The sequence below is a fragment of the Bidens hawaiensis genome, unplaced genomic scaffold (genome assembly GCF_021521415.1).
Source record: "Bidens hawaiensis isolate Kalapana, Puna unplaced genomic scaffold, B.hawaiensis_p1.1 tig00028459_1, whole genome shotgun sequence".
Taxonomy (NCBI): domain Eukaryota; kingdom Viridiplantae; phylum Streptophyta; class Magnoliopsida; order Asterales; family Asteraceae; genus Bidens; species Bidens hawaiensis.
This window is the reverse complement of record NW_027494641.1, coordinates 15,723-35,543: the sequence shown is the minus strand read 5'-3', so window position 1 is coordinate 35,543 and position 19,821 is coordinate 15,723. Positions and strand designations below refer to the sequence as shown.

General features: G+C 36.3%; 1 pseudogene; it reads left to right on the top strand.

Moving 5' to 3' along the window:
* The first annotated feature begins 4,248 nt into the window (after nt 1-4,248).
* LOC143577052 (TNF receptor-associated factor homolog 1a-like) lies at nt 4,249-7,484 on the top strand (annotated as a pseudogene).
* The last annotated feature ends 12,337 nt before the right edge of the window (nt 7,485-19,821 follow it).

Sequence of the window (19,821 nt, the reverse complement as noted above, 5' to 3'; positions counted from 1 at the left end):
GTTTCCCTTATCCGATCTCTTTCTTTTATGATTTAATATTTATTTATACTTATTTTACTTTTAATAATAATAATATACTTTTCCTTCCCGCCTCTTTCTCTCTCTTTCTTTCCGCCGTCCCGTCCCTCTTCCTTCTCTCTTTCCGCCTTCTTTTCCCTCTTGTCGCCGTCCCGCCCTTACGCCTTGTTTCCCTCTTTTTCTTCTAACTCTTTGCTTGTCCTTTGTTCCTTCCCGCCTAAGGTTGTCTGCGCAGCTCCACGCGCCAGACTCCTTACAAGGAAGCCTGCGTGAAGACCATCTGTTCCAGCGATACGCGAGACGAACTCTTCTCGCAGCGCGCTAAGAATTGTAATTCTTCTCGCAGCGCGCGAGGAACGGTAGTTCTTCCCGCGACGCGTTAAGGATTTGTAGTTCTTCTCGCAGCGCGCTAAGGATCGTAGTTCATCCCTCGACGCGCGAAGAATTATAGTTCTTCCCGCGGCGCGCTAGGAATTTTAGTTCCTCCCGCGGCGCGCTAAGAAATGTGATTCTTCCCGCGGCGCGTTTAGAAATGTAGTTCTTCCCGCGACGCGTCAAGGTTGGTTATGTCTGCCTTCGCGCTCGCGCTCTCTTGACCTTCTGTGTCTGCCTTCGCGCTCGAGCTTTCTCGCGCTAGACTTATCTTTTCTTCTGTTTTATCCAGCCTGTTTGCTTTTGTGATGTCTTATCTTTTGAGCTGTTGACCTAATCTGCTTTATGTCTGAAAAGTTACTTTCGGCGCCGCATGCGCACCAACCCCATTGGTTGGCAGAAAAAGTGACTGACATTATCTTTGGAGATCTGCTTTTGCCATGCTTGACCAGTACCTTTATCTGAACCGCCCATGCCTTTTTTACTGTTCCCTGTCAGCTTTATCTTGCCCCCTGCAGCTGCCATATCTTTTGATATCTTTTGCTTTTGGACCCTTATGCTTTTTGATATCTTTTGCTTGATCCTGTTAAAGATCTTTTCCCCTTTTCTAGGGATTATGTCTCCTAGGGTTTTCCTATAAATAATAATAATATTTTCATAACACTACACACACAAAACACTTAATCTCTCCTGTTCTCTTGTTCCTTGCTCTCTCTGCCGCCTCCCTCTCTGCCTCCGTCTTCCTCCCTGTTCTGTCCTGCTTTTCCGGTAATATATATATTATATATAATAATTTACTTAGTAATTATGCTAACTTATAATCAAGACTTAAATCAATTCATTAAAACAATAATCTTATTTATAGGCTAACTTGTGCTTGTTTAAAGTTGGTTCTTGCTTTATCTTACACCGCATCGTTTATCAAGTGAGTAATCTCGTACCTAATCCCTTTTTGCTTTTAATGTTTTGGGATGTTCATGTGTTCATACAAACTTAGAGTCTTAAACTTGTTTATGAACTTTAGTCGCGCAGTATCCCATGTGTTGAGGACGTAGACTTGGCTGTTTATTTGTATGTGTGGATCATTAACCGTCTTGTCGGTCTATTCCGCAGTTCTCATGGTACCATTAGATGAACACGGGAGAACTATCGTTTATGATTTTCTCTTTTGTTTGCACATGCACAGTTTGTCTTGTTTGTGAGCTCAATTGTGAGCACTGGCAGTCTATGAATCTTAGAGTAGGTCCCGATCAGATTACACCCCTGTTGAAAACCAGACATACACATGTTGCGCGCAGATTTATTGTTATCTATGTATTGTATTAAACTTGATTTCTCACCAACACGCAAGTGTTTGACGTTTATTTTAACACATGTTCAGGTTTGCTGTAGCTGTTCTGAAGCTTGTGGACACGTAGGACGTTTTTACTTTTGGACCTAGATTAAAATGTATCAAGACAAGTTATTGCTGTTCGAATATTATGATTTATAATATATTGATTTATGATGATTTATGTTATATCTGTGTTTACTCTGCGCGTGCGCGAATGAATGTATTTATTAAATATTGACACCCAATAGTGTCACGAGTAATGGAACAATATGTGGCGCCCCGATGTATAATCCGCCTTTGGTCGGGGTGTTACATTTGGGATGGGTATATTTAGATCGTATCAACTCCCGACCCCTTGAAGGCAAGAGGGTCGTGAAGTTGCTGGAGATGATGGGGCATGTTTGTGCGTGGGGGTATTAGTAGCCTTTTCAGGATGTCGATAGGGGCGTCATGGTGGTGGTGCATCGGGTGATTTGGGATTATGACAGTTGCGATGGTTGACAGGGGCAACACCGACGATCGTTGCAACTACAAGACTAGCCCGCAACAGGGTCATGATAAAACATATTCTGGCACGTGTGATACCTATTTGTGGACATACATCAATACTTTGTATAAACTCACTAAAACACACACAGATACATATATAAGACCGACACAAAGAGTATGGTTGAGCGTTGTCCCAACATAGTAAGGGGTTAATCCTCATTAATATAGGGAGAAGTTGGTAGGATTTTAAGTTTCTCTTACATTTATTTTTCCCTTAGATGACGTATATATGATGTTGTAAACACGCTAGTTATTATTTATTTGTTTAACTATATTTATAGGTTAACGTCTTAAAAGGGGGAAAAAATCAAACGTTGAAGGAGCCACAAGCGCTATAAAAAGAACCGGTTCGCGAGACAGATGTGGAGAAGCTTCGAAGGCAAATGGAGAACATGAGAAAGATGGAGTGGTAAAACATGGGAAGTGACCACAAAAACAGGAAGAGAAATTAAAAGTATTTTGAGATATAAATGTTTAAGATCACAATAAAGGCAATATTGAAACTTATAAAATAATAAGATAATTTAGCTAAAGAAGCTTTAGTTACTTGATGTTTTTGTTTGGTTTAACAACTTTATAGACGCATATAAAAGAATGCATCCAAGATTAAACCCGATCTCTAAGTGGCTATAAGTAATTACCAAAAGTGGCTTATAAAGTGATCATACCTATAATTGTGTACAGGATGCTTACATTAAGGTGTGTGTTGTCGTGTGATGGGGGTATGGTTTCTTCTCTCTCTGTCCCTCTCATACACACGTACACACACAAGCATACATACATGCAATGTGGGGCCTTTATGCGGAGCAGCTTTAACGCTGGTAGTGATTTGTGTAGATGGAATTATTATCAGACAATACATAAAAGCTGGGACGGTTTAAATTCAAATTTGCCTTCGAAATAAACCACAACAAACATAAAGACTATTCAGTTGGGTTGGTTACGTCCGAACTTTATTATTAATTATTAATTCGTTCAATATCATTAACATAAACCCTAATTACTTTTAACTAATAATGACGGCAAGGGTTCTAAGTTGAACGTCATAGTTCTTCAATTTACATAGAATTAAGGTAATATGATTTTCTAGCCTTTACTATCTACATGCAGCTAGCGATTAGTAAGATTGATTTTCATAAATCTTATAAGGTCGATTTGTAGCATAAATCACAAACCAACCCGTTTACTACAATTTGAAAAATTTTGAAACCGATCGACCAAAATTATAACAGAAAAACAAACGTGAAACCAAGCCAATGACCGGGTTAGGCAGTTTCACGGTTATCTTACTTTTGTTTGTCTACAAAACAATTTTGTTTAAGAGTAAATTGCGATGTATGTGGTTTGTCCAAATATGCGGTTTTAATCTAATAGTTTCAAATTTGTGATTTTCGTCCATGTGTTTCATTTCACTTGCAATTAAACCCGAATTCACTAATCCCGTTAAGTATGGCCGTTAAACCTATTAGCATGTCCTTCACGTGAGGGGTAGTTTTGTCATTTTTCTCCTCAAATAAACCCTAGTTCTAATTCACAAGCCCCCTCACGTGAGGGGTTGGGGTGTATTTTAGAGGGAAAAAAAAGGACAAAACTGCCCCTCACCTGAAGGACACACTGATGGGTTTAACAACCAAACTTAACGGGATTAGTGAATCCGGGTTTAATCGTAAGTGAAATGAAACCACATGGACGAAAATCGTAAATTTGAAACTATTGAACTAAAACCGCAAATTTGAACAAACCACATGGACGAAAACCGCAGTTCACTCTTTGTTTAAAGTATCAAACTTCTAGTAACATAAAATAATGAACCTATGTAACATGAGATGTAACATATTTCAAAATACTATTGATAGTCCAATTATCAGTGTCTTAGATATCCAAGATTAAAAGAATTTGGCCAAAAAAAATGATATTTACACTTAAAGTTGTGACATGTACTGCCTAGAAAACTATATCTTCAAGGAGGTGCGAAAATGGCGACGAATTCAAGTGACGATTCCAACGATAGCATACCATTAGAGGAAATTACAAAAGGAGTTGCTTCTATGTTGCCTGCATCATCTGAGACTGGCGATAACAATGACTGCGGTATGAATCGTCTTTTATGTCATTGTCGTGTACAAGAGCCTTCTGAGCCATATGGAAAGTATACGTGGATGATAAACAAGCTTTCACAAATCAACTAGAGAGAGCTTCGAAGTAACGCCTTCGAGGTTGGCGGCTACAAATGGTATGTTTTTCATCTATATGCATATTATGTTGCATAATGTATATTTAAGGTTGTTTTAATGGCTTTTAGGTACATTTTCATGTACCCAAAAGGGTGTGATGTTTCTGATCATTTATCTATATTTCTTTGTGTTGCTAATCATGGCATGCTTCCTAGAGATATGGGCAAATAATGGTCTCTTTCTTTATCCTTCATTTTTATTCATTATTCAAAGGGATATTGGATTTTAATAATCCAAACTTTGTTCCATCATCGGTCGGTCCTAAGCCAAACTTTAAAGTGTACCATAATAGTCCCAATGGAACAAAGTTTATTTTGTTAAAAGTAGCTTGGTTCGTTTATATTTGTTAAAAAAAAGTGGTTCGGTCCGCTGATTTTTGTTAAAAAAAAGTGGTTCGGTTTGCTTATTTTTGTTAAAAAAAAAGTGGTTCGGTTCGCTTATTTTTGTTAAAAAAAGTGGTTCGGTTTGTTTATTTTTGTTAAAAAAAGTGGTTCGGTTTCTTATTTTTGTTTAAAAAAAAGTAGTTCGGTTCGTTTACTTTTGTTAAAAAAAAAGTAGTTCGGTTCATTTATTTTTGTTAAAAAAAGTGGTTCGGTTCGTTTATTTTTGTTAAAAAAAGTGGTTCGGTTTGTTTATTTTTGTTAAAAAACGTGGAGGTCCGTTTATTTTTGTTAAAAAAAAATTTGTTCGGTTCATTTATTTTTGTTAAAAAAAGTGGTTCGGTTCGTTTATTTTTTTTAGAAAATTTTAGGTTTAATTTCAAAATATTTTTTTACTATATAAGCAGTCCACGTCACTATTTTTGCCACATCATCATACACGTCATCAAAAACTAACGGAATCCAACCCAGTTAGAGAAAAGCTCATTGGCGGCCAATAGGTCGAAACTTGGGACTGTTGTGATAAATTTTTAAAGTTTGGCTTAGCGCCGGCCAATGGGACAAAGTTTGGATTAGTAAAATCCACTATCCCTTATCTGAACCATGATAATCTTGAAGTAAATTACAATGTTTATCTTTTGATGCAGGATGGGTTCATTTTGCACAATTCACAGTGGCCGTGGTGAATAAAGACCCCAAGAAATCCAAATATTCTGGTTGTTGCCTTCGCCTTTTGTCGTAAACATTGCCATTACTATGTTTCAATATCGTACTAAATGTGTATATGCAGACACGCTACATCGTTTCTGGCAGAGGGAGCACGATTGGGGGTGGAAAAAGTTTTTGGAGGTATCGAAATTGTCGGACGGGTTTGTTGATAATGACACCATAGTGATCAAAGTTCAAGTCCAAGTTATTAGGTTTGGTTCTTGTTTCTCATAAATGTTAACATTTTACATGTCACAAAATACTAACACACGATAATGGTTTTGTAGGGAGAGAAGTGACGGTAGATGTCGATGCCTTCACAAGTTGTATAAACGAGAACTTGAAATGGTGTATATGTCAAATGTAGAGGGAATATGTAGTCGTTTCGTGAAAGAAAAAATAGGAAGAAATGGAAAGTTGATCGAAGATAAAGTTAAATGGTCGAGATATGGTTTTATCGTTTTACCAATTAGTCAAGGTTGGAACCAGAGGGTGGTCAAGAGGTTCCACTGACCCTCCAGCCACGGGAATTACTATATATATAAAGAACTTTGGTGCCGCATCAGGCCACTTGCCGGCACCGTAACGGTTGATTTTTTTGTTTTTGTTTTTTTTTTACTTCAGTTACCATTATAAACGTAATGGAAACCGATCAAACGTTAATTTTTTTTGTTTTAGTTCCGGTACCATAACAAACCTGAAAGAAACTGATTGAGTTCGTGCAGGCTCGCGGCCTTATTTAAAGCCCATGACCGACAACGCTCGGGTTTTACCAATGCGCAAGTTTACCGACCGACACCCCCCCCCCCCCCCCGCCCAAAAAAATGATTGTTGGTCCACCTCAATTTTTTTATAGTTTTTCATTTTTAGTTCTGGTATCGTAACATAAGTAATCAAAACCAACTTAATTCGTGTCAAGTTACCACCTCAATGCTCGGGACCGACAACGCTTGGGTTTTACCACCGCTCGGGTTTACCAACCAAATAAACATCGTCTTTAATATTTGTTTTCATATGTTTTAATGTTTTTATATGTTAATTTGGTGAATTAATTTTTTGGGTATTAACGCTCAAAATTTACCAATTGTGTCTATATCGTGACGAACGCAGCCGATACAGACCGAATTCATGTCGACTGCCCCGAACCACTTGTGTCTAATTGTGTCTATATCGTGACGAACGCCGTGCTTCAAAGATGGGCTTTTGCCAACTGCCCCGACGCAACGCCCCGGGTAGAAAAACTAGTTTGTTGTATTATAATTTCTACTCTCTAGTTGTAGCGAGAGCCATATGATGAAGGAGTCCTGGTTCTGCCACTCGTCACGAGGTTACAATTTTAAATTTGGTTTCTATGTTTCAGCTTCTGTAGGTTCTGGTCAAGCATTGGTCAAGATTCAAGAGACCAAATGTCACGGGAGAAAGCGGATTCAATATTACCGCAACTTGTGAAGCTTTTCTTCGTAGAAAAGGAAGCGACTTCAACTTTGTTGATGGAGTCCTTATGCGTTGGACTAACGGCCCTTAAAGAACCATCAATGCCCGTTGTTCGTATGGAGGAAGGATTGTTCGTTCTAGTTGATGATTTAGTGCTACTCCTTGAGAGGGTAGCCATGGAACCATTGGCTCCAATGGTTGTAAATCACATACCCGGGGACTTGGGTGAGGTTTCGCAAGCTGTCGAGAGTAATGAAAAGCGCCTCACTGAATATGGGCTCGTGATCATTGAAATATTTGTTCTAGCCTTTATATTCAGTAAAACAGAAGTTGCATACAATGAGGCTGTTCAAATGCTTGAAGATGCAAAACAAGATGATACATGAAGCAGATGCTAACCCTTTTCAAACTCGAACAGTCTCATCATTTTCGATTATCAGTTCATCGACGTTTATAGTTAGTGAACTTACGCGAATCTTTTTCTTAACAGCGATGAAATGTTGAAATATCACAATGCTTTCAGTTTCAGCACGTTGTTTTAATAGAATCACTTGTGTGATCCTCAATTGATATTTTTATTATAGTGTTTCTCATATATGTGTCAAAATTTGAAATTATTCTACGGTTCATTCAAAAACTTGTGGGTACTTATGTTTATTAAGTTTATGTTCAGGCAGTGGCGGAGGTAGAAATTTTTTCCTGTGAATTTGGGATTTTTTGTGTTTGATTTTTTTGGGCCCGAATGGGTCGGTCAGTCAATCGGCCAATAAATAAAACACAACATCGCTGCCATAACAAAAATACACCCTCACCATTAAAATAAAATACAAACTCATAGTAAATAAAAAAGCTTACATATTATAATTGTTCCCTACGCGTTTTCATGTATTGAAACGAATCATAACATCGTCGATAGCGACTATCCGAAAGAACTCATTTTCAATATAGCAAATGCAAGTATTATTCATATAACCGCTAACCATCCGAATAAAGACAGTGGACCGGATCATGTGACTTCACTACTCCAATAAGCCCATCAATATATCTGATACAAACCCAAGATCATTCAACGGCCCATGTCCATAATCCAGCTCATTTAAACACGCATAAAAATAAATTAATTAAAAACAATAAGAACTAATAATCTCACTAATATATTTAACAATATTTTTTGCTATTAAACTGAAATATCTATACATTTTAACATTGCATAAACCCCCATCAAAGACATTGTTGTTGTCTTTTAAGGTCGATAAGTACGAAAGTATGATTGACATAATCTACTTAACCAGGCCGTCTCCGAAAATTTATATACCTCGATCGAACTGAAATAAAAAAGCCCATAGGCGCTAACAAGTAGGGGTGTGCACGTAACCGAAAAAACCTAGCAGAAACCGAAAAAACAAAAAAAAAAACGATCCGAAAACCAAACCGAATTAGAAACCGATGGTTTGGTTTTGAACTTCACAAAAACCGAAATATTGGTTTAGGTTCGGTTTTGTGTTTTGTTAAGAACCGAAAAACCAAACCAAACCGAACCGAAATAAACAAAAAACCAAAATAATTGAACCTACCGATGACTATTTGTTTAGTTTTAACATATGGTTAATAACTAATATGCTTGGTTTCTATATATGGTTAATAATTAATAATATTGGTACTTTTAGTTTTGATTTTGAGTATATCTTTCATTAGTTTTTAGTATTTTAGGATCAAAATATTTAATATTCTATTAATAATTAGCTTTAAGGGGAAAAAAAATACTAGGCCTAATTTCAATATCTTGGATAAAAATTCTTTTTGTCAAAAAATTTTGGCCGGATTTGCAAGATTGAAAAAGTCGCATCCAAAACTAAACCGAACCCAAAAACCAAAAACCGAAAAAAAATGAAAGCAGACGATTTTAAAAAATCAAAAACCGAATGTTTGGTTTCCGGTTCGGTTTTAGCCCAAAATCACACCGAACCACACCACGCACACCCCTAATGAAATATATAAGCTAGTTTTTTTAAACGACATTAACGTTATAACAATAAATACAACAAAAAATTAGTAATAAAATAAAAAACATTAATAGCTACCGGCTAACATATGATTCATGAAGCTCTCGTAGCATTCTTTACCAAATGGATTTTGACTTGTGCCCAATAACCTAAACTTTACCTAATAGATCATGAATAAAAAAAGCTTTTGAACCCGATAATTTAAAAATTATAAAAATTCAATTATGTTATATAAGGTTTAATATTTTTAAATATATACGCATAAAAAACTTTTGGCCAAAAAAAAAAGCCTTGGCCGAGAGTGTGACTTGCACACCTCAAAAGGAATTTTTTTGTTTCAAAAAGGTGTATTTTAAAAAAAAAATTAGGTTAATGGGTTGGTCAAAAAAGAAAAAGAAAATAGGTTAATCCGCTATCCTTAATAACAGTTTAGGAGGAAATGAAATATGTAATCCGTCATTGCAAAATCTACTAAAATATGTATATTACTAGCATATTTATATATTATAGGTTCCGGGACTTGTTCATGGTTGAAAATGGCGAAAAACGAGCTAAAATAAGCCAAGCCGGAGAACCGGAGGATCTTCTACTAAATTTAACTCTATGGGCTCAGATTTCCAGAATCTTTTATGAATTTTAAGTTTATGGGTTCAGATTTCTAGAATCTTCTACTAATTTTAAGTTTTGGGCATTGAAAGTCTATATTAACACCCCTAAACTTAACCATAATCATAACCTGAAAACCATAGCCGAATTTGGAGTTTCCCGGAGCTTAGGATTGCATAATTTGAAGGCAAGGAATCAGCCGGTGAAGTGTTTATTATTCAAGGATGAAGACCACAGGTTTTATAACCTTTAATCTTCCGTTCTTATTTATTTTCACCATGATTTCCTTTATTATTGTTTTGTTTGATTTTATTATGCTAGGCTAAACATTATAGACTGCCTAGGCTTATGATGAACCTTTGTTGACGTTTGATTTTGACTTGGGTTTTATTTATCGTTATGGTTTTATGAACTAGTAAAAGGTTTAATTATATTAAATTGATGCATATGTGTGTTTAGGGTTGTTTGTTGAGTTTTGTTATTCCATAGTTGCCTTGATTATTATTTGTCATTATGATAGGTTGCTATTAAGTCATCTACTTTGTGTTTTTCACTATTTTATGATTGATTTCAAATAAAATCATAGGAATAATATTATTTAATTAAATAAACCTAAGCGTGCTGCTAACCTAAATATCTGTAAGGTGATAGGTTATCGATAGATCTTTATTATTTAATCTTGCTAGATTTAGTTCTTTGTAAGGAGTCCGTTTAGGTTTGATTATTTATTAGTGTCTATTGAGTCAATTAAATATATCAAACTGTCTTTGATTTCCGCGCTGTAAGGTAGGATTTCGTATAAAGAAACTAGTTTGTAATTAATTAGGTGACCGTAAGGAAACTTGATTTTTAATACTGGTGAGTGTTAAAACTTATTAGAAACCCATAGGTGTCTTCTTGAGAAGGGTCAGGGGTTCTGTTCGAATTTTCTATTAAGCATCTAATTTACAATCCCAGTTCCATAACTAAATATTTTCTCGGTTAATTGATAACTGAAACTTAGGGGATTCTAGCCTAGGTGGTTGCTTGTCATCATTTGAATTAAGTCTGGGTTCAAGTCGTCTTTAAGTCTTAGTAATTAATTTAATATTAGTTTTTAGTAAAACCCCCAATAATAATAAATAAATAGTCATGTATGTAGTTAAGTCTAATTTAGCTAGTTTACGTAATTTAAAGAGTCTCGTGGGTTCGATATCCGGACTTATTTAACTGTACTAGAGTCGACCCGTTCACTTGCCGGTTAGTAGTTTAGTTAAGTTAAGAATCTAGAATTATTGCTTAGTGTCTAGATTAACGTTTATTTAGTTAATAAATTAATAATTACTTTTAGCACATCAATACTCTGTGTTGTCAAGCGCTTATTTCACGATTATGGAAGATTGTCCACATGCGGTGAGGAAAGTCCGTTGAACAATTATAAGCGGTTGTGTAATGTATGGCGTATTGTTCAACTTCTCTTTTAAAGGTATATTCAATTAACGCCTTTATTGGGAGCATCCTGGCACCACGTAACACATTGTTTATGCTTTCCAATATGTTCATGGTGAGGTTACCCCATCGTCGATTCCCACGGTCATACAGGACTATCCATTTTGTTTTATCTATCCCACGGAGGTACCGCCACGTTTCTTTATTTGTTGCCTTAAGCTCATCCATCAGGCGATCATACTTTCTTTGTTGTGTTGTGCTTCCGATCTCCCAACACATCTTTTTCAAGCTCACACTTGAAATTCGCCATGAAATTGCTTCTTACATGCCTTAGACAAAATCGATGGTAGGCGTGGGGTTGCTTCCAGGATTCTAAATTATCCATGGCGTGTTTTATACCCGTATGCCTGTCAGAAATTACACACAAGGTTCGCCTTGCGGGGTCTTCAACGTTTTCAGCAAATTGTTGAAGAAACCACTTCCAGCTCTCGTTTGTTTCTTCATCCACCATTGCGTACGCAATCGGAAAGATCATGTTGTTTGCATTTTTGGAAACCGCCATCAATATTTTTCCTTGTAAGTGCCCCTTAGATGGGTGGCATCTCTAGAGTTTGCAGGAATGCAAAAACTAAAGGCTTCAATACTTGGACGGAATGCCCAAAATACATACTTGAATACTGAGCAGTCACTTGGACTATAGGGATGATGTAACCATTGGACAACGCTACCAAGTTTGCTTGTTGTAGTGCCATTATGTAGCTTGGTAATTCATGGAAGTTTTCATCCCAGCTATCGTATATGTTTTCGACGGCTTTTTTCCTGGCAGCCCAAGCCTTGTCGTAAGTGATATCAACATTCAGTTTCTCTTTGATCAGAGACTGAATTTTTTTCACAGCTAATGATACATTTGCAAGAACTTGTTGGATGTGGGCTGCTACAACTTTTGATCTTAGGGCTCGGTTGTTGTTGCGAGAAAGAGTGGTGAAACATGAGTGAGCCGGTGTCCATGTAATTTTGAAACAATTGGAATCTTTTAATTTTCTTGTCGTGCATGTCCAAAGACATGGTTGAGAGGTATCGTGCTGGTTGTTTGTTTTCTTGATACTTTTACATTTCGCTGTCAAGACTTTGGGTTAGGTTTCTGCCATAAATATCTCTCTGTTTTTGTTGATATAACACATTCTAACGGCGTAATCAACTTGGCTTTTTGTAGTGAAATACATATTTAAACGTATGTCTGGATCTTTTTCGTCCCAAAACTCCATTTCATCTTCCGAAAAATTATCCATGGGAATATAGTCTTCGTCCATTCCTCTACCAACAACATTAAGTTCAGGAAAATGGGTAAGTCCCTGACTTTGTTGTTGAGGCAAAGAAGGGACTGCTTCTTCGTCCTCCGATTCATATTCAGAAAGAGATGGTTCACTCTCTGATGTGTCTTCAATTTCTTCAGCAGGGGAGTCTTACAAAAAAAAATTATGTATTAGCATTTACAACATATTATTGAGTATAAAATAATTAAAAAAGGAAGTAAAATAACCTTCATCGTAGTCCTCAATGATTGAGGAACTACCATGTTCATGTTGTTGCAAGTATGGAACTACCGTCGTCCACGCCATATGAATTTTACAGGTGTAACCAGGAACAAGAGAAGCTAGTTGGTATATTAAATACATATCACTTTCTTGGTGAATATATGAGGTATATGAACCTCCATTGTATTCATAGTAGAGTGTTAACTCTAGACAACAACATTGACGATCAATTTGAACACATTTACATATGTAGTCAACTAACTTGGAATAACTGATCTGATAAGTAACTAAGAATGTAGTGCTACGAGTTCCCGGAGCACCTATAACAACCCCTTATGTGGTATGACACTTCACCCCTATAATATAACTGTACCACAAAGGGATTGAATGACGAAGAAGAAGACATTTGATGCTTGAACGAGGAAGTGGATGGAGGGTTGAATTAGAAAGTGAAAGGATGGTGGTATTTATAATTGATAAATAAACAAATTGTCATATTTTCTTAAAAAATAATATCACCATTATTGAATAACAATTTATCCTCAATATTAATAATTTGTTACATGTACTGAACTAAAAGTTACATTCTAAGTAAATATTTTATGCCTATGCGGATAGCAGATCAGACAACCACCGGTACCACAACCAACTGGTCTTAGATGTCTTGTTGGTTGTACACGTCTTGGTTTTGCATCTTCGGGTTCATTATCAATTGGTGGACTGAAGCCTTCAGGTTGACTCAGATGTAGGTCCAAGCTCATTTGAACCGGAGTTAAATGTTGGTAATGCGGTTGTTGTATACTAGGACCGGTATAATCGTAATTCTGGAAAGGTCCCGGCTGGTTTGCGTACATTGCAGGAATCATATTACTAGAAGGAGTGTAGTCAAACAATGAGGATACCCAATTGTTGTTAACATTTGACTGGGTACCTAATTCAATGTTTGATGATCCATGTCCAACATTTTCAAATGAAGGTCAATAATCAGCTTGCCATTCTGGTGTTGCCCCTCCAAAATTAGAGGGACCCTCCCCATAGATGGGAGTAGGCCCTCCAAAATTTGAGGGATCCTCCCCATAGTTTCATGTAGGCCCTCCAAAATTTGAGAGACCCTCCCCATAATTGGCAGTAGGCCCTCTAAAATTTGAGGGACCCTCCCCCTCATCATCATGTACGAGGTCTACCCGAGTTCTTTGTCAACCACGACGCTGTAACATCCAACTTTTGTTAAATAATACGTAATAGAAAGTTGTTATTAACTGTGTGTCGTTAAGTTAGTCGTGTGTTAAGTATTTGGATAATATTGGGAGTAGGAATTGGGAATGGGTGGTGGGACCCATGAAACCCCCCTCTATATACCCAACTACTTCTTCCTTTCTTTTCTTTTCTTTTCTCATCCAAACACACAAACACACACACTCAAGAAACACACACATACTCTCTCTAGCACTCGGATTTAAAATCCAAGCCAAAGAAGGGTGGAATCTTGTGTTTAACATCGTCAAGCAACAAGAATCATGTCCAGATCTACGTATTGTCCAGATCTGAACTCGAACCCGAAGCAAAAAGGTAGGTTTCGGTTTAAATGGTTAAGTTTTATGGTTAGAATAGTCATGCAAACAGATATAATGATAGATCAGGTTGTAAAATGTAAGAAAAATATAAACTTGGTAAGTTATAACCTCTTGGGTACACTTTAAGATAAAAAGGTGGCGTTGGACTATGAGAGATTTGGGTTCAGGATCAGGTGCATGGGGTCAGAATGTGTCGGAAGATGGCTTTAAAATGGTAAAAACGACGAAAGGCAGGAATTTCGCATCGCACAGCCATGCGAAGCGAAATCAATAATTTCGCATCGCATGACCATGCGAAGCGAAACAGTTTCGTGCGAAGCGAAAAAGTTATGTGAAGCAAAATTCCAAGCATGCGAAGCGAAATTCTTCCATGCGAAATTTTATAAAATTCATTTTCTGATGCATTTTTGTTAAAGCTCAACCCCAGCCAGGGGCGCTGACCCTTGGACCCTGCTAGGGGTTGCCGCCCCTAGACCCCGCTACCAAGGGCGCTGCCCCGGACCCCCGTTAGTTGAGGGTGTCATTGACTTAGATTTAAGAAGTAGTAGTAATGGATATTTGACGCTCGTAATGCGTTATACAGTTAGCCGTGCACAGCTAAAAAGGGCATTACTATTACCGGCGAGAGAAACCGACTTCAGGTGAGTTTCTAGCCCCTTTATCCATTATGTTTTTGGGGCTATGTGCATACTCCTTTGTGATAATTGTTAATACACTTAACTTAAGTGGTAAGTGTATGATATGTGTATGATATGTGTATGATTAAGTATTGAATGTTATTATGGAATGTTTATACAAATGAATATGTACATATACGTATATACATGACCAGAAGATATGTAAAGTATGCATGAATGAAAATGAATGTACGATCGAGTGACGTGACAGGTATGGTTATTGGAGACAAAGGGACCAGACCCTAATAATATCTGAAACAAAAGAGACCAGACCCTGATAATATTTGAGACAGAAGGAACCAGACCCTAATAATATCTGAGACAGAAGTGACCAGACCCTAATAATATCTAAGACAGAAGGGACCAGACCCTAATAATATCTGTAATGGTAGAGATAGAATAGCCTATGGTAAATCACAAGGCCTTATGAAAGAAAGTATGTAAGCACGTGTGCATGTATATAAAGTTTGTATGAAAGAAGTAAGAGTAAATAAAGTATGAATTCGTATCTTCGGATATGTATGAGTAAGGATATGAATGTATTGTATGTTAAATGATTAACTAGAACTCACTCAGCGTAGCTGACTTTTAGTATGCACGCAGGCAAATAGATTGAGGCAGCTGGCTTGAGGAGGGACACATGGCATGAACGGAAGAGATTGGCATCTACGAAGAAGTGTCAAGATTGTTTTAATTAATCACAATTTATATGTTAAGACAAGAATTAACGTTTTGTAATGTGATGTATGAAGTTTTAAATTATTCCGTGAAAGTTTTAATTAACTCTGATTTTAGAACTGTGTTTATGAGTAAATCCAACACCAAAGTAGGGTTGCCGGGAACGGGCCTTACAGACGCCCCCCACCACGCGGAGCACGTAGTTGGAGAGTGTTATCCGGTACCAGATCCGGTTCATTAGTCTGTATATACGAAGGCTCTTCAATCTGATTAACTGATCCAATCAGTTGAAAAGCCATGTCACACCCAACCTAAGGCGGAAATGCCGAGGTGTGATCCGATTGCTCACAGCTCGAAGATACTATCATAAATATAAATGACAATATCTAATTATTTATTTTGTTCAAATAATACTCACAATAATCAAATACAACCAAACAATTCAAATAAATAATTTCAACAAGTCTAAATCCATGTATGTCTTCATTATAACCCTAAGGTCTTTTTAAGTATCCATCCTTCAACTCAGGCAACCGGCATATGTGTAGAAAATGGAGTTTTGTCAACAAACATGTTGAGTGAGTTTATCACCAAATTTTGACACCAAAAATAATGTTAACATAATAAATAAGCAAAACGTAATAAATGCGGTAATGAAATCAAACCATAAGCAAGTAAGTTGTCGACTAAACCATTGCCAAACGAATCGGCCGCCGGTATATCAACCATAAGCAAATAAGAATAAGACTGTTGCCAAGCGAATTGGGCAGTGGTCAATAGAATGAGAACCCTCTCCAAGGGGATATGTCAAACGATTGCATACAAAGACAAATAAGCACATAACAAGTAGATTTAATTAATCACACACAATTACACGTTTGCTATCTTTGATATGTATGTATATATAGATATGTATGTATAGTATGATATACGCATATCTCCCCAAAACGTTTGTGAAAACTGAGTAAAATAGGGGAATGATAAAACTCACATGATCGATTAAGCCAAACGGGAATGATTACGACAAGAAAGCGATAATCACGATCTTCGAGAATTACCGACAAGAATCCTAATTATATAATATAATATTATGAACGAGTTATAAATGATGTAATACGTATAACGAATTTAGGATTTCGATGTGGATTGAGTTACAATTATGATTGGTATGTTATGGATTGAACGATTGATCTCTACGAATTATTATTATTATTTAATTATAAAAATTCATTGTTTAACGTATAATCAAACTTACAAATAATTAATTTGAATAAATATAAATTGAGACCTATTATAATAATAATCGTTTAAATATATAATTATAATAAAATTTATATCTTAAAATTGTTAACGAAATTCGATGGTAAAAATATATTAACATGTTTAATATGTTTATTATAATTTTGTTTAAAACGAATAACAATATATATATATATATATATGTATATGTATATATGTATATATATATATATTTATATATAATAAATATAAACAATTTTTTAAAAATATTTTAACAACAAGAAACCTCAATATTAGTGTCGGGTTTTAATAAAATAATGATGGTTTATTATTAACAAATATATATATATATATATATATATATACACATAAAACTTTTAACAAGACTTGATTGACACGAAACTTTTAGCTTTATGATGTCGGTAAATAAAATATTGTTTATTTAATATTTAATATTAATTATGATATATTTTACAACAATTAAAACAAGTTAAAAATAATAAAAATAAAAACATTCCAAAAAATGGGGCTTACCGGATTCGAACCTGGGCTGGACGGCATGACAAGAATTAACACACACACACCAGCCATGCGTGCTAGTGTGTCAGTTGTTTATGAGTTAGAAACGGAAAGTTATATACAGAAACAGATGGAAATCAAAATGATTATGAAACCCTACTTATACAATCGATCAATTCGTTAAACCATTGAAGAATTAATGTTATGGTTATTGCTTATTGATGATTTACGAGCCTGGCGCATATTTTAATTACCTTAAACGATGATTAAACGCGGGTTAATTGGAAGTAGCAGCGACGGCAAATGAGGTCGACGAACAGGTAGATACGGCCAAGGTCAAAGCAATTAGGTTTAGGGGTTTAGGTCACCTGATCATATAGGAGGTGCATATGAGAGTAATTGAGTTATAATTCGTCTTAGGTTATACAATTGATACTAGGTTAGGACGGTTTAGTGTATAAATCAATTCGTATAATAAACGATCTTGTTTCTTAATTATTTAGGACGGTTAGGCCGCATATGTTAAGGGAAATCACAACCAAGATTCAACTCTTAATTTAGATCGTTAAGTGAGGCTCAAGTTAACTAAACGGGTTCACAGTTTGGGTTAAACGGGTCTTTATCCACGGGTTACGGGTTTGGGTTAATTGGGTTATAAAAGATTATGTAAATATTGCATTTTTAGTCCCTGAAGCTTTGAGGTGGAATCAATACAGGTTAAAACTTTATATTTTGGATTAAAAATGTACATTTTTGAAAGTTAAATATATATTAAATAAATAATATAAATAAATATAATTCGTATAGAACTTCCTCGATAAAGGTGATACTTTCATTGTTAAAATTTCCCAATCCTAAGACGGGTAGGGTTATAGATATAAGTTGTATGTGGAAAAACCCGAGTTGTTACAGTCTCCCCTACTTTAGGAAATTTCGTCCCAAAATTAAGGAAAACCACAACTTCATCGTTTTGAAAACAATTACGCTTTTAACAAAAATATCATAACATAGAACTTATAACAACCGAAGCAACGCTTCAAATGACAATCTGATAAGGGCACTTATATATATGATGTACCAGCGGCGTATCCACCATGTCCTTATCATCTACTTATTTGTACCGTTACCCAAGCTACCTTAGGTTCTAGATCATGACACACAATTGTACGCATTATGATTTCCATGCGAGGACTTGGATAATTATGTATGCTTCCATAATTACTCTTGTCGTCGGATGGTCCGCATAATCCTTCCCATCATGTGAGTTATAAAACATTGAAAATAAAATTTTTAAGAGAAAACAATTATTTTGATAATTCTAAATATAATTTCAAATTATAATTAATAAATGTTCGAGTTGAATTAATAAACCCGTGAGATTTTGAAAACCTTTTTTGCTTTTAAAAGTACTATTTTGAAAATTAAAGAAAACAGATTTGGTGATTTAGATGTTATTAAGATAATCGAGAGTAAGGTAATGAGATAGAGATACAAGATCCTAATAGTTTAATTTTGATAAAGGAAACTTTATTCATGGAATGAAATGCCTAAATAGTTCAAATTGAAATCATAAAATGTCGCGAATAACTAAAGAGTCGATACAATGCAAATCGAAAATATAAGGTAACTTAAGATAGGAAAGTAACAAAAATCTTCAGATTCTTCAAGCATCTTCAGTTACGGAAGATGTGATTCACTTGACTTGGAGCACTTGAGGTAGTTGGATCCATAATAACTCGAGCAGTCAATGCAGGTGGATTGGGAATGGTTTGGGTAGGTTGAGCTTGAAAATACGACACTAGTGAGGTTTGGGTGGTGTAGGCTTGGTGAACTTGAACTTGCGGGTATGGGTTTTGATAAGGTGGAGCTAAGTAGGAGGGATCTTGGTTGACAGGAAGAGTTTGGAGAGTGTAGGAGTTATAGGTTTGGAATTGATAAGCATTAGTGGCGTAGTAGGGCGCAGTTCTATTTGTAGATTGGCGAACACGGTTTCGGTGAAGGCACATACTACGAAGATGACTAAGATCTCCACAATGGTAGCAAGCACGAGTAGAAGGGGGTTTAGGAGTAGACAGTGTACGACAAACATTAGCAAGATGACTATAACGATTGCATTGGGTGCAAAGACGGCACAGGGATTGGGTCGGATGATGATAGTCACAAGTAGAGCATAACGGGAAAGGTCTAGTATAGGGTCTCTTGTTAGGAGCATTTTGGTTGGAGGGCAGGGTTTGGTTAGCAAAGTTGGATTTACGTTTGTGACGAGAAAAGTTGTCATTGCGCGAAGTGGGTTTGGGTTCAGCCTTAGCATCAGTTGAGGATTTGGTCTTGGGGTTTTCAGAGGTAGGGTCAGAGTCCGTGCGAGGTAGGGTTCCATCTTCAACAGGGTCATCGGGACGTGAGGCAGCGAGAGCAATCACTTCCTTGAATTCCTCCCATGGCATATTCGTAGCAATCCCAAGCATAGCAGCAACAATTTCCTTAGTGATCCTAGCAGTCAAACGGTGATCACGGGCAGCCGACAGACGACGTTG